This window comes from Stegodyphus dumicola, chromosome 2, assembly GCF_044657685.1.
Source record: "Stegodyphus dumicola isolate Sdum_Otavi_A_Nest chromosome 2, ASM4465768v1".
NCBI classification, from domain to species: Eukaryota; Metazoa; Arthropoda; class Arachnida; order Araneae; family Eresidae; genus Stegodyphus; species Stegodyphus dumicola.
Window position 1 is genome coordinate 75,639,933 of NC_140769.1, and position 12,601 is coordinate 75,652,533.

The 12,601-nt window shown below is 32.4% G+C and overlaps 1 protein-coding gene across 3 annotated transcripts in view; it reads right to left on the reverse strand.

Annotated features, from left to right (window-relative positions):
* The window catches only part of LOC118185709 (proprotein convertase subtilisin/kexin type 4-like), a 553,482-nt gene that overhangs the window by 308,306 nt on the left and 232,575 nt on the right, over positions 1 to 12,601 (reverse strand). The window contains exon 1 of one of the 3 annotated variants that reach the window (XM_085810776.1): positions 11,861 to 11,879. The exons of the other annotated variants lie outside the window; for them this stretch is intronic. The gene's annotated coding sequence lies outside the window, so the exon portion shown is untranslated. Of the gene's footprint in view, positions 1 to 11,860; positions 11,880 to 12,601 lie in introns of those variants that run through there. 3 annotated transcript variants of the gene reach the window in all.

Below are 12,601 nucleotides of genomic sequence, written 5' to 3' on the forward strand. Positions count from 1 at the left end.
GATTACACTTTTTTTCTTTATTAAGCATGAAAATATAAACTGACCAGCAGATAAATTCGTTTTTGGATCAGGAATTTCGTTCAAATAAAACCGATTTATCTGTGGGCGCATTTCTCAATAATGAATGAGGTAATAATATTGAAACCATTTTAAGTATTATCTATGCTAATACTTTAAGACAAATAAACTCAATAAATGTTATCAAAAACATAGTGGGTTAAGTATTCGCTACATTTTGACCTTCAGGACAATTCATTTAAATAAAAGGGTAACAGTTAATTCATAACCCGGTAATTAAGTCTTAATGGTCTAGTAATTATAATGCCCTTCTTAGGTCAGCAGCTGTTAAGTGTTTGTTATATATAGCAAACTGGGTAAGCATGAAAATAACAACATAATTTTTTTTACCTGAATTTTTAATTTTATTTACTAAATATTTACAAAACATAAATTTACAGTAATAATAATGAAAATTAAACAATTTAAATTTATGTGTATTTTCTATCGAAAATCTAAAAATTGGCTATATTTTGCAATCCAAACGGATTGACATTTACTTATTAAATTTAACTTTTATTTCAAATAACTCTAATACATTGAATTATCTACTTTTAACTTCAACTAAAAACAAACACTGACAAAACATTTCCAAGTGGGAGAAAACATTTGAATAAATAACGAAAAATTATTCTCTCTCTTTTATTAATTTTTTCCTCGACAGAAAGGTTGCAGAAGGATAGGGGTTAGTGACCCTGACTGCTGTAGCGATGAACCCGGGTTCGAATCCCAGAGAAGGCATAACTGTAACTATCCGTTCCTTCACAGGAGGCAACGGTAGCCAATTGTTAGGTGCTTCCATAACGATATGGCCACCACATATATTGGCTTTAAACTTTTCGCCCAGACGGCATAGTGGTTAGGGAAGCCGACTACAATACCAAATGGTCTGGGTTCGAATCCCGGAGAAGGCATGGTTCTAACTGTCCGTCCTTTCATATGAAGCAAAGGCGACCGCCTGTTAGGTGCCTACACAATAAAAAGGCCATCACTTCTGACTTTAGTAGTGCCCTAGCCTAAGTCGGCTAAGTGCCCGCCATTAGAAGAAAAAAAATATTTTATATAAATAATTATAAACTTCTTCATTTCTTATAATAATTACTGATACCTGATGAGGTATATATTCATCATGGATTGTGAATGCTCATCGACAAATCTAGTTACTTTATTATTAACTTTCAGTTTCGGAAATGACTGTTTACATATAAATATAAATACGAGTATACTAACAAACAAAGCAGTTATTACAAAATTTATAATTTAGAGTATCTATCTTTTGATAAGTATGAATAAAACTTGATTAAATGTGTATCTTTGAATAAGATTAATATGTTAATTATTGTGCTCCATTTGTACACTTTCTGAACGTTATTCACGTTAGGTTTTTTTTTAGTAATGGGGAAGAAAAACGTAAAATTAGACTCCATATCATTAAACGTTTAACTTCTATAATAATAATAATAATTAATTAGAGTAAAATATATTCACGGGCCATGAATTCTACTTCGAAGGCCGCATGCGACCCGAGGACTGCCAGTCTGAGACAAATGTTTGATTTGGAGGCATAAAAATCAAAAGCCTGAGATAATTGATTTGACCTTTAAATACTAGTACTTAAACTCTGTTTCGAATTTTGAAAATAACATCGTATGGATATGGGAAAAACATACATCTGAAAATGTTCAGGAGGTGGTATCCGATTGATAGATTAGATATATTTGAAATCCCACAATTCAAGATGGGATAAATTAATTTCAAGATTTGACCCAAAGAAGAAGAAAGAGGAACTGAGTTTAATTGCCGAAACCGAAGATATTTTATGAAACTAAGAAATGAGATTACTCTGAATATTTTCATTAAAATATTCCTAAAATTTTAACTTCTAAACATTAAATTTCTCAAAACGTCATTCGCATAAATAACATAGTAATATCCTTTCGCAATGAAAAACGGCATAACTTTTATTCAAACGCAGAAGAATACCAAGAGTAAAAATTTAAGGTATTTTTTCCAAAGCCTCTACTGATAAGTCCTAATCAAATGTATGGCACTTGTAAAATGTCATCCAAGAAATATTCCCGAAGAAATTTGTAAAATTTCAAAAAAAAAAAAAAAAAAAAAAAAAAAAAAAAAAAGAGAGAGAGAGAGAATTTGTTATATCGCATTACAGTATCTTTTCCCTCCCTAAATCTGCTTTCCGTTTTCGATGAAAAACTTTCATTGAATCATACAAATGGGGATAACAGAAGCTTTACTGTAAACCTTCCGCCATCTACCGTTTTTGATAGAGCAGCGGAAGAGGGGGACTGCTCGTAATTTCTGCCCTCCATTCGCACAAAGAACATGAGAGAACCAGAGTTCCGCAAGATTGTTGTCATGGCAACCTGATGTCATCATCTTTTCAAGGACTGTCCACAGTTTCCTAAGTAAAAGAAGCTATATATCCTTTAGGAGGATGAGACGTTAAGATAGAATGTATTTCGGTATGACGTCAAAAAAGAATTATGCAATCTAATTTTCTTTCAAGAACATGTTTTTGTTTTTTTTTTATCTAGGCAGGAAAATTATGCGTTGTTTTTTATAACGAAAATGTAAATTAGATTTAGTGCTTTAATAAAAAAAAAAAAATAATTTTCTAAAAAATAGCGAAATTATAATCATGAGGCCGAATTCGAAGAGTGCAAAAGCATAATTTTTTTAAAAACATTTTTACATTAATTTTGTTATGAATACATTTATTCAGCGCAAAAGCGTTTCTTTACATCTCATAATGCACACTGTGTTTAGTATTTCCCATTCAAAATTCTTAGTTTTTAAAACATAAAAATCAGATCTAACATTGAAATAAGTGATATAACAGTATGGCCATCTGGAAGAAAATCTCGGAGCTGTTTTCAACACAATTTCAGACCAGGTTCACTCTCAGGGATTTCCAACCTTTTCCTTGCATGAAGAAAAATTTTATTCTTACCCCCTTACATTTTTCTTTATAATATATAGAATGCAGCATAATCATTATACAACTGCACAAAATAACTTAAAGACAAAAATACAAAATAAAGGTTTGAGAACAAAGTGGTTTATTAGATTTGTGTTTCATTATTTTTTGTTTTATTATTATTTTTAACTTTACAAATATAAGCAAGTTTATAAGGTATTTTCTCGCGTGTCGTGTGGTGCAACGGTAGCGCACTCGGCGGGTATTCGAGAAGTCCAGGTTCGATTACCGGCGACGGCATTGCTCATTTTTCATGTATTTCTGCTTCAAAATAAACTTATGACTCTACAATGGCGCCCGAACTAAAAGGTGGTGGATGATGATTCTTCATCACCAGAATTTGGCGACTGGGTTCCCTAATCCCCAGTCGCCCTTTAAAAGGAGTGTACATAAGGTATTTTCTCCCTCCTTTCTGCTTGCTTTCGTGGTATAACGGTAGCACACTCGGCGCGTATTCGAGAGGTCCGAGGGCATTGCTCATTTCTCACGTTTCCTGTTTTAATAAAAAATTCTAATGACTCTACGTGTTTACAAAATCACAAATTCAATTTGCACAGAAATTCGATTTTAATAAACCCGATTGACTGCGCTTTTTGTATTGAGGCAGTTTTTTTAATAATTTGCATAAAAAATTTAACTTAATTCTTAAATAATCTAAATAAGAAAATTATCACTTATTTCCTGTTTTTCGCAGTACATTAGCAACTTGATTGAAGCCTTCTTCCATCGGGTCAGAAAAAGGAATAATGTTGGTTAAGTCAATAATGTTGGTTCAATAATAACTTTCATTTGGGGATATTTCTCTGGGAACTTTTACATTCCAAAACTTAACATACCCATGCATTTTTGAATAAGACTTGTTCTTGGAGTGCAATCAACTCTCCTTGCATCATAATACCAAGATTAAACGCATCGCAGTTCACCAGTTACATGAGCCCTACTGGCACATTCAAATTTTTAATGTTTTGGAAGCAAACATAAAATCTTTTAAATTTTCCATGTGGCCTCTATGTAACAATGAGTAACTTTGATGTTCTTCGTACTTTTTTATATTTTATATTTTTATGTTGCATTTATTGCATAAAAATTTATATATTTAAAAAATATTGAATTAAAAAATGTTTAAATGAATTTTTTTATATTTTCCCCCTTACGTATACTTTGTATGACGTTTACCTTACCACATTATATAGCTTTATATCAATAAATAACACCAATTTTATTAATATTTTTTGGTTTCAATAGGCTTCTAAAGATACTGCCAGTGCATTTTCGGCCATCAGCCCCTAATCGACCCCTTGATCTTTACTACCCTCCTTTAAATTTTATTAGACTCTCAGGGAGTCAATAGCGAATCTGTTGAAACCCCTTACTCTAAGTGAAGGCATTTACTGTGATTTCGCAAAATGCTTACATTTAAATGTTTGTATTTTCAGTTTTCTCTATACTAGTGTTTTTAGCAGTTACTTATGTAGTGTTTCTTATAATCACATTTAAAACGCTGTAGTTAGGGAGCATTCAAATAATAATCGTATACCAAGCACGCAATGCAGGACATTAGAAATATCTCTTATTACTTATAATAATGGTATAAATTTTCATAAAAGTTAGTTACCTTGTAGTGACATTAGGATTTTTTTTTGGGGGGGGGAAGCAGGAGAAGTGAAAAATGAGCAACGCCTTCCTTCGGAATCGAATCACGGACCTCTGGAACACGCGCCCAGCGTGCAGACAACCACCCCACGAAAGCATGACAAGAAAGCGGGAGAAATACCTTATAACCTAGTTACAAAGTTAGGTATATTATGGGAAAACCAATCATTTAGATAAGAAACATACTGTTTCAATTTGAAATTAAGCACTTATGTCACGTCGAATAGCAATACTTATGAGAATTGGTATGTTCGGCTACGTAGATGACAAAAAAGAAATTCTTGCATATCTCATGGTTATAACCACACTTGCCAAACCGCTATGGATGACATGCCTTAGTAACATGAACATAATGACACGCACTTGTAATATGATAGAACTCTTAAGTATGGAAAGAAACAACCGTTAATTACTGATTAACCAGAGTAACGCAAGGGACAATATCTACGGTTAACATAAATAATCCGATAACAATTATCAAAGAATACAGGAAAGAGGAATAACACATATTATAACTACTAGAAAATTACTATTAATAATGTACCTATATTTTGAAATATTTTAAACTGGAAAACATATTTATTTAATTACGTAAATTTAATCGGTATTCAGAACAAAACAAAAAGAGGACACTAGAAATAACGGAAAAATAAGCAACATTAAGAACAAAGGCACTATTTTATAAATGACATTAAAGAAAAGTATTTACAAAAGAATTAGAATTGTGAAGATTTATTTATTAATTTTGACTAATAGTTTAATTTTAGTTAAAGCAACTTTCCTGTCTTTGCGACAAGTTGAACACCCACTCTTTCCTGCCGGAATGTAAATCAGTCAGAGCGCGTTTATTCAGATTAAGGGAGAAAGAAGTACTATTCAAGGGAAGGTTTTGGAAGTTGTTTTCAGAGCGCGTTATGCCTTCCTATAGGCTACCTTGTTATTTTGACTTACTTGCGGTTTGATATTGTAGCGTTGAGCTTCTAGCCATTGAGCTTGTTCCGCCGGCTTCTATGAGTCAGAGCCTTCCTGCGCGATTAAATTATCCTGTGAGCCGTTAGGCTAGTTTAAATACATTTACATAAGTTCAACATTACTTGTTTGAGTTAACTCAAAAAGTGTTGGCTTATGTAAAACCAACGTGTTTATTTATTCCGAAACGTGCCCAATTAAATTACATACTGCAGTGGATAGAAACTACTCCCTATATTTTGACACTTGCTTTCACTGCTGTTATTCTATGCATTTTTCTTTTCCTTTTCGTATTCCTATAGATTTAAGCTGATGGCCAGAAATTTTTCTGATCTTTTAACCCTTTCCGGCACGCTATTTTTTAAAGTCGGAGTTTTGATTTAAAAAAAAGGTAGGTAGTCTAATGAGGCCTAGAGGAGTACACAAGTAAAACTTTGTGAAGATAGTACTTATCGTTTTAATTCTGTGGCACACTGAACTGAATAGAGCTTCGAAAAGAGTGCTGAAATGAGCATTGTTTTCAATGAACTGACCGATGAGATGCGGAGAAACAAAGAATAGAGACTCTCTGTTGTCCTAGATTATCGGTGAGCCCGGTCTGGGCACACCTAAGGTTCGCCGTTTGATTTTAGGCAAGATTTTAAGGTAAAAAATTAAAATTAATATAGAATAAGGAGATTAGCATACAGCCAAAAAATAACATAGAAATTTCTTTTCAAACAATTCCTTTTTACCCTAAAAAAATTTGGAAGACTTCTTTGAAAAATGAGGATCTTAAAAAACTAAACATGGCTAAAATATATGGACTGGTTTGTGTCGAGCTGCCATCTACTATAAATAGAAGGTTCAGAGTAACCTATAAATCCTTTTTTCATTCAATTTTTCTGTGCGTACAGAAGGAAATTTTTAGGTGTGTTCAGACGGGACACACTATGCCGCAAAGGGTTAAGACACGGCTCGGTTAATGTGCTCTAATATAATCGGGAATGACCAGTTTAATATTAAAGGAGCAGTTCCCTTAGGAGTGATAATATTTATCTTACTTAAAGTATAAAATGATTGGCTATCACGACGGCTACAGAACTATATAACTGCCTGCGCTGTTTGACTCCTCGACGGTGAAAGGAGTAAACAGAATATTCGACGTTAATTACGCACGATTACTATAAATATATATGAGCGCTAGTGATTACACTTAAACTAACTACTGAGTGAAATGTTCAATATGGCAAATAGCGCACAAGCAGAACGAGCACAGAAATGTGAAACACAAACATTAGTTACCTACCTATGTTGCAATTCAAAAGAATATTTTGCTTCAAATCAACATTTTAGTAGGGAGAGTTTTAACTTTCCGAGCCCGTATTTCAAAACAAACAGCTTGGCGAGAAAGCACAAAGAAGAATAGATATTCAAGTCGGTAATATCACAAGCAGTTAAGCTCAAAACTCCTCATGAATTAAAATCATTTGATTGTCGAGGCCCGGTCCTCGAATACTGCGATTTTCAAATGACTTACTTTACAAGTTTAATTTGCGAGACAAGAGGCTGATTTTATAGACTGTTTACTGCAGCGAAAAGTAATACAAAATTTTAGAAGCCAAACCAGGGAGAAAATTTCAGATTACGCTGACAAATGAAATTGATTTCGTTGTGCGTATAACGCTGCGAATGGAATGTATTACAAGAGAGGCTGTTTAAATAGTTACGCACATTTGTGTCAGTGATAAAATTTACCGAGATTGCTCTCGTGATTGAGTTCTTTGCTTGTGTTATTTCTTAAAAGAATACCGAGTTTCGCCTCGTTACTAATGGGTTCACTTTTTAAAAATGCTATTGAGCATCAATGCAAAATTTCTTTTCTTAACAGAAACACACCTTAAAATATTTCCTACTTTAAATTCATTTAAAATAAAAATCATGGACTTTTATTGCGAATTTTTGGAAATTTTCATGCATTTTCAATGTATAAAAAATCTATGGATTTTGAACGCGTTTTAAAATATGTCCACATACGTATTTCAGGTCTTTTATATATCCTGCTGTCTTTTAAAAAAGTTCTCATTGTTACAAAAAGAAGAAATATTCATCATAAGACTTTACAGACTGTCCTTTAGAGACATTAGGTTATTTTGTAGTGGCCTAGTTATTGTATGAGAAATAATTACTTTTTATTTCATATATTTGTTCATTTATTTATAAAATTTAATTATTTTATAAAATTAACTTTAATACTTTGTTAATATTCATATTTATATTTTTTATACTGAATGGCAACAAGTAATTCATATTTATATTTAAATTTCTTTATGCTGCATGGCAACTAGCTCTGACTCATGATTGTTTGGTTTTGATTTCAAAACGTTGCTATTCTAGTAGCGTCGCATTTCGATAGCTGGAAAATAAAACGCAATAAACTTAACTATTTGTTTATAATTCATGCTGTTCCTACTCATAATTTAGTTTTGGACATTAGTAGCCAAGGCCACAATTTCGAAGCAAGTGACATAAAAAAAGGAGCAATGACTTCGCCGGGACACGAAACTTGTACCTCTCGAATACGCGCCGCGTTTAATGACAATTACAACAAGAAGGCATGCAAAGAAGGCGAGAGAAATACCTTATATACTCCCCCTTTTAAACGGTGATTGGGGATTAAAGGACCTAATCTCCAAATCCTGGTGGTGAAAAATCATCATCCGCCCAGATGGTATAGTGGTTAGGGGAGCCTGACTGCGATACCAAAGGGTCCGGGTTCGGTTCCAGGAGAAGGCATGGATGTAAAATTGTCTATCCCTTCATAGGAGGTAACGGTGGCTGCTTATTAGGTGCCTCCATAATAAAATGGTCACCGCTTCTGGCCTTAGGAGTGGCCGATGCCGTTATAGGCAAATGCCCGCAATTTGTAAAAAAAAAAAAAAAAAAAAAAAAAAAAAGAAGAAGAATCCACCGCTTTTTTTAGTTCTGGCACCACTGTGCAGACATTAGGTTATTTCGTAGCAGGAAACATGAAAAATGAGCAATGTCCTCACCGGGACTAGATCCTTGGACCTCTCGAATACGCGCCGAGTGTGCTGACCATTACACCACGAAGGCATGCTAAGAAGGCGGGAGAATACCTTCTAACCCATTATCCTATATTTAGAAAAAATTATATGTATTTTTAAAGAGTTATACTTAAATTTAACATCGATACTCGACTACTTATACAATCAATTGATTTCCATAATGAAGTATTCAGAAAGCTTATGTGTTCAAGACCCTTGAATAAAGTTGTTTATAACTATCCCCATCTTCCATTATATTTAAAATAATGTCTATACAATTGCATTATACAACATTTCCCCGTCTACTCAGCAGAAAAAGAGAAAAAAATGAGGTTGTGAATTGGAAAGACAAGACGGATATACGTTTGGTGAGTACAGTCCATAATAACTCGATGATTGATGTTGGGACACGGAAAAGAACTGTAAAAAAACCAATAATCGTAAAAGATTACAACAACAAAATGGGAGGAGTGGACCGCCTGGATCAGATGTTATCAAATTATGCTGCTGTTAGAAATAAGGAGAGATATTATTATTTTTCCATTATGCTTTATATTCTTATAATTTTACTTAATATTCATTGACATTCCTCCTCTACGAAAGTCATGTATGGAAAGTTATGATGTACAGAGAAAACAACATTACATGCTACGAAAAACAGACGGCCGCTGGGGGGGGGGAATTTTCGCGAACAGGAGAGGACAGCGAAAGAGTTAACAGAATTTAATCTTAAAGCTTAAGTAAAAACTATTTTTAAAAATCCTGTTCTCAGAACCTCTCAGAAAATGAATTCACGTGAGAAAATAATACCTGACACCTTGTGCTGCATATTTACACTTACTCGTTAATTTACATAATTTCTGTGATATTTTGTGATTTTATTTTATTTTAAAGATGTGTAAGGTTACTTAAATTAAACAGTTATTTATAACTTCGCCCTTTACTACAACTTCTTCTCTCCTTTTTTTCTCACCAGAATGTACATGAGTTAGATAGTATTTAAACTGCGGTTTCTGGATTTTAAGACAGAGCGTGTTTCTGGCTTGCCCGTGCATGCGTTCCTTCTAGCTCTGATAGTTGTAATTATTCGGCACTGCGTTATATCGTTGCCAACGCCTTGATTTTGACGCTCCGATTAGAATGTCTTTGGATTACTGTACTTACTGATTACTTAGAATAACTCACTTAGAATTACTGAGCTAGCTTAGAGTATATTTAAATTGTGCAGTCTTGACTACTATTTCAAGCCTTACCTTGAATTTGACCGTTCTTTTAATTGCACCACCACGAGATGTGTTTTTATTTTGTCAGCACAACAAACTGCGTTTATGTTCTAGCTTCCGTTTGAATAAAAAGGTTGTTTAAACTTCTCCAAAACTTTTGCAGTTACTTTCAGACATAGTGATAATTCGCTGCTCGTCTGTTAGGGGGTTTGGGACTTCAAGCTGGGGGTTAGACCAGCTTCAGATCAAGTAAAATTCTACAGTTTTTTTACTTTAAAATATTTATAGTGAAAAATTATTTGCATTTTCTGTTTTTGTAAAATGTAAAATATTTAGAATTTTATATTTTGTTTTTATGAGATAAAGCGTGAGCCTGTGTTAAAATTTCCATACCTTCCCCTCCTGCATATACTTTCAACTGCCAAGTTTAGTAAAATAAGAGAGAATATTTTCAACACTGTGAAGCAGGAGGGTTTTGTAAAGAGAAATTCTATTTTTTTATGCTTCTGGTGGTAAAAAGTTCAATTAGTTAAATACTGATTATGATATAATACATTAAGAACGGTTTGGTTTAGTTTATTATGGCAAAGCACACTACGCTATCTGCCTAAGGGAAGGGTTCCCTTTGTGGAGGACTCTGGCCCGTATACACATTACACAGGGGGAAAACCACAAAGATGCCCATGCAGCCTCCTCGTTCACCTGGAATCGAACCCAGGTAGAAACTACCACAGTTTAGCGATTTTATCGCTCGGCCATTGGTAGACCTCGTTAAGAATGGAGCATTTCATAACTTTTTTTCCAAACCAATGGCTTGACACTTTAGTGTTCAAATATTCTTTAAAAAAAATGGCCGAACTTATCAGTTATTTAACATTTCATCACCGAGAACATTTCCCAGGTAACATTACAGGTCGGCGACTGATTTTATAATAGCAGAAAGAAGGGAGAGAAAAATAACACGCGTCAGGCCTCCCCAGGATTCGAAACCGGGGTCAATGCTATAACAGCCCGCTTTTCTACCTCAATGCGAAACAGGCCGCAACATTCTGTAATTTCATACACAAAACTGGCCATGATGTTCCATATATATATTCCCATGGGATCAGTTAAAAAGCATCGCAAGTATTTTTAATGATTGGAATTCCTACTTTAGGAGTCGGACAGAAATTTAAATTTTTTGGTGACAGAAAAGTTTAAATTATTTCATAAAATATTTTAAGAAATTTGAAATTAGAAGAATATGTCTACAATCAATATTTAATGAATTAAGAGATAAATTTTGCCTTTTTTCACACAATTTGTTTTACGTAAGTACAGTTTAATAACATAATTTATGTGAATTATTACTAAATATAATACTATATTTAAAACTAACACTAAATCTATACACATTTTCAAACGATATATAGGCATTTTGACCTTTACAAAGGGCAATTTGTTAAAAAACTCATGGTGAACTGGATTGTATTTTGGAAAAAAAATATTGTATTCCCCAGTTAAAATATGCGAGTACATTTTAGAACAACAACGTTCTACAAAAATATGGTCAATGAAAAGATCCTTTAAAAATTCTTTAATTTTTTTAAAGTTATTATCATAGTGCTATTCCTTGTGCTTATCGTTTGCAAATTACAATGAAACCTATTGTGGCGATAACAAGACCACTTCTGAAAGTGACCAGTACTTTTGCACATATAACACCATCTCTCTAACACAATCGGATACACGGTTGACCATAATCCTCGAAAACCGCGTTGATCGCCTAAGCATTCAAAAAGAGCAACTCTTCTTACACTGCAAAATGTTAAATTTTTAATTATATTAGCCTAAATCTTTATTAACAAAACGCAAGTAAACCCATGGTTAACTGGATAGGTTTAATAAGATTTTAAATGTAACAGATACATTACTCATAAAATTTCCATATTCCGGACAAATGTAAACATCACATTTCTTACCTGCAAAAGATAAAATTAATAATTAATGAACTTATTTTCTATTGCATCTCTTAAAAATATTTTTAAAATTTTTTTCTATTACATCTCTTAATAATATAAATTATTTATTTAAAAATTATAATAATTAATTATTTAAAAATTATAATAATAAATTAAAAATAAATTTTAAAATAAATAATAAATAAATTTTAATTAATAAATTAAAAATAATTTTATATTTATTATATATTTATTATATATTTTTATATTTTTTTAATTTAAAAATAATTTCTAAACACATATACAAAAGATCTTCAGTTAGTTTTTTAGGCTTCCGAAATCCGGAGCTATGATTATCCAGACTTTCAAGTCCTAGGTAAAATTAAGTTTGTCGTTACCTGTTCTTAAGGTCGTTGCTCACAAAAATAGTATAAAAGGATAATTCAATAAAATAATATGTTTTAATCAACTATTAAATTAAATTTAATAATTTTACCAGCCAGAAAAAAAAGACTATTTAATTTTAGTATGTTTAAAAATATATATTTAATTTTAATACAATTAAAAAAACATGCTTAGTATTAGCGTTTACGCAAATAAAAATTAGTTTCATTATTTTACCTTAGATAGAAATGTACTCTATGTTGATGCAAATAAAGAACAATATCACTTTTAATTTCGTCTAAAAAAGTATTTTGAATTTTTTTAAAGAGA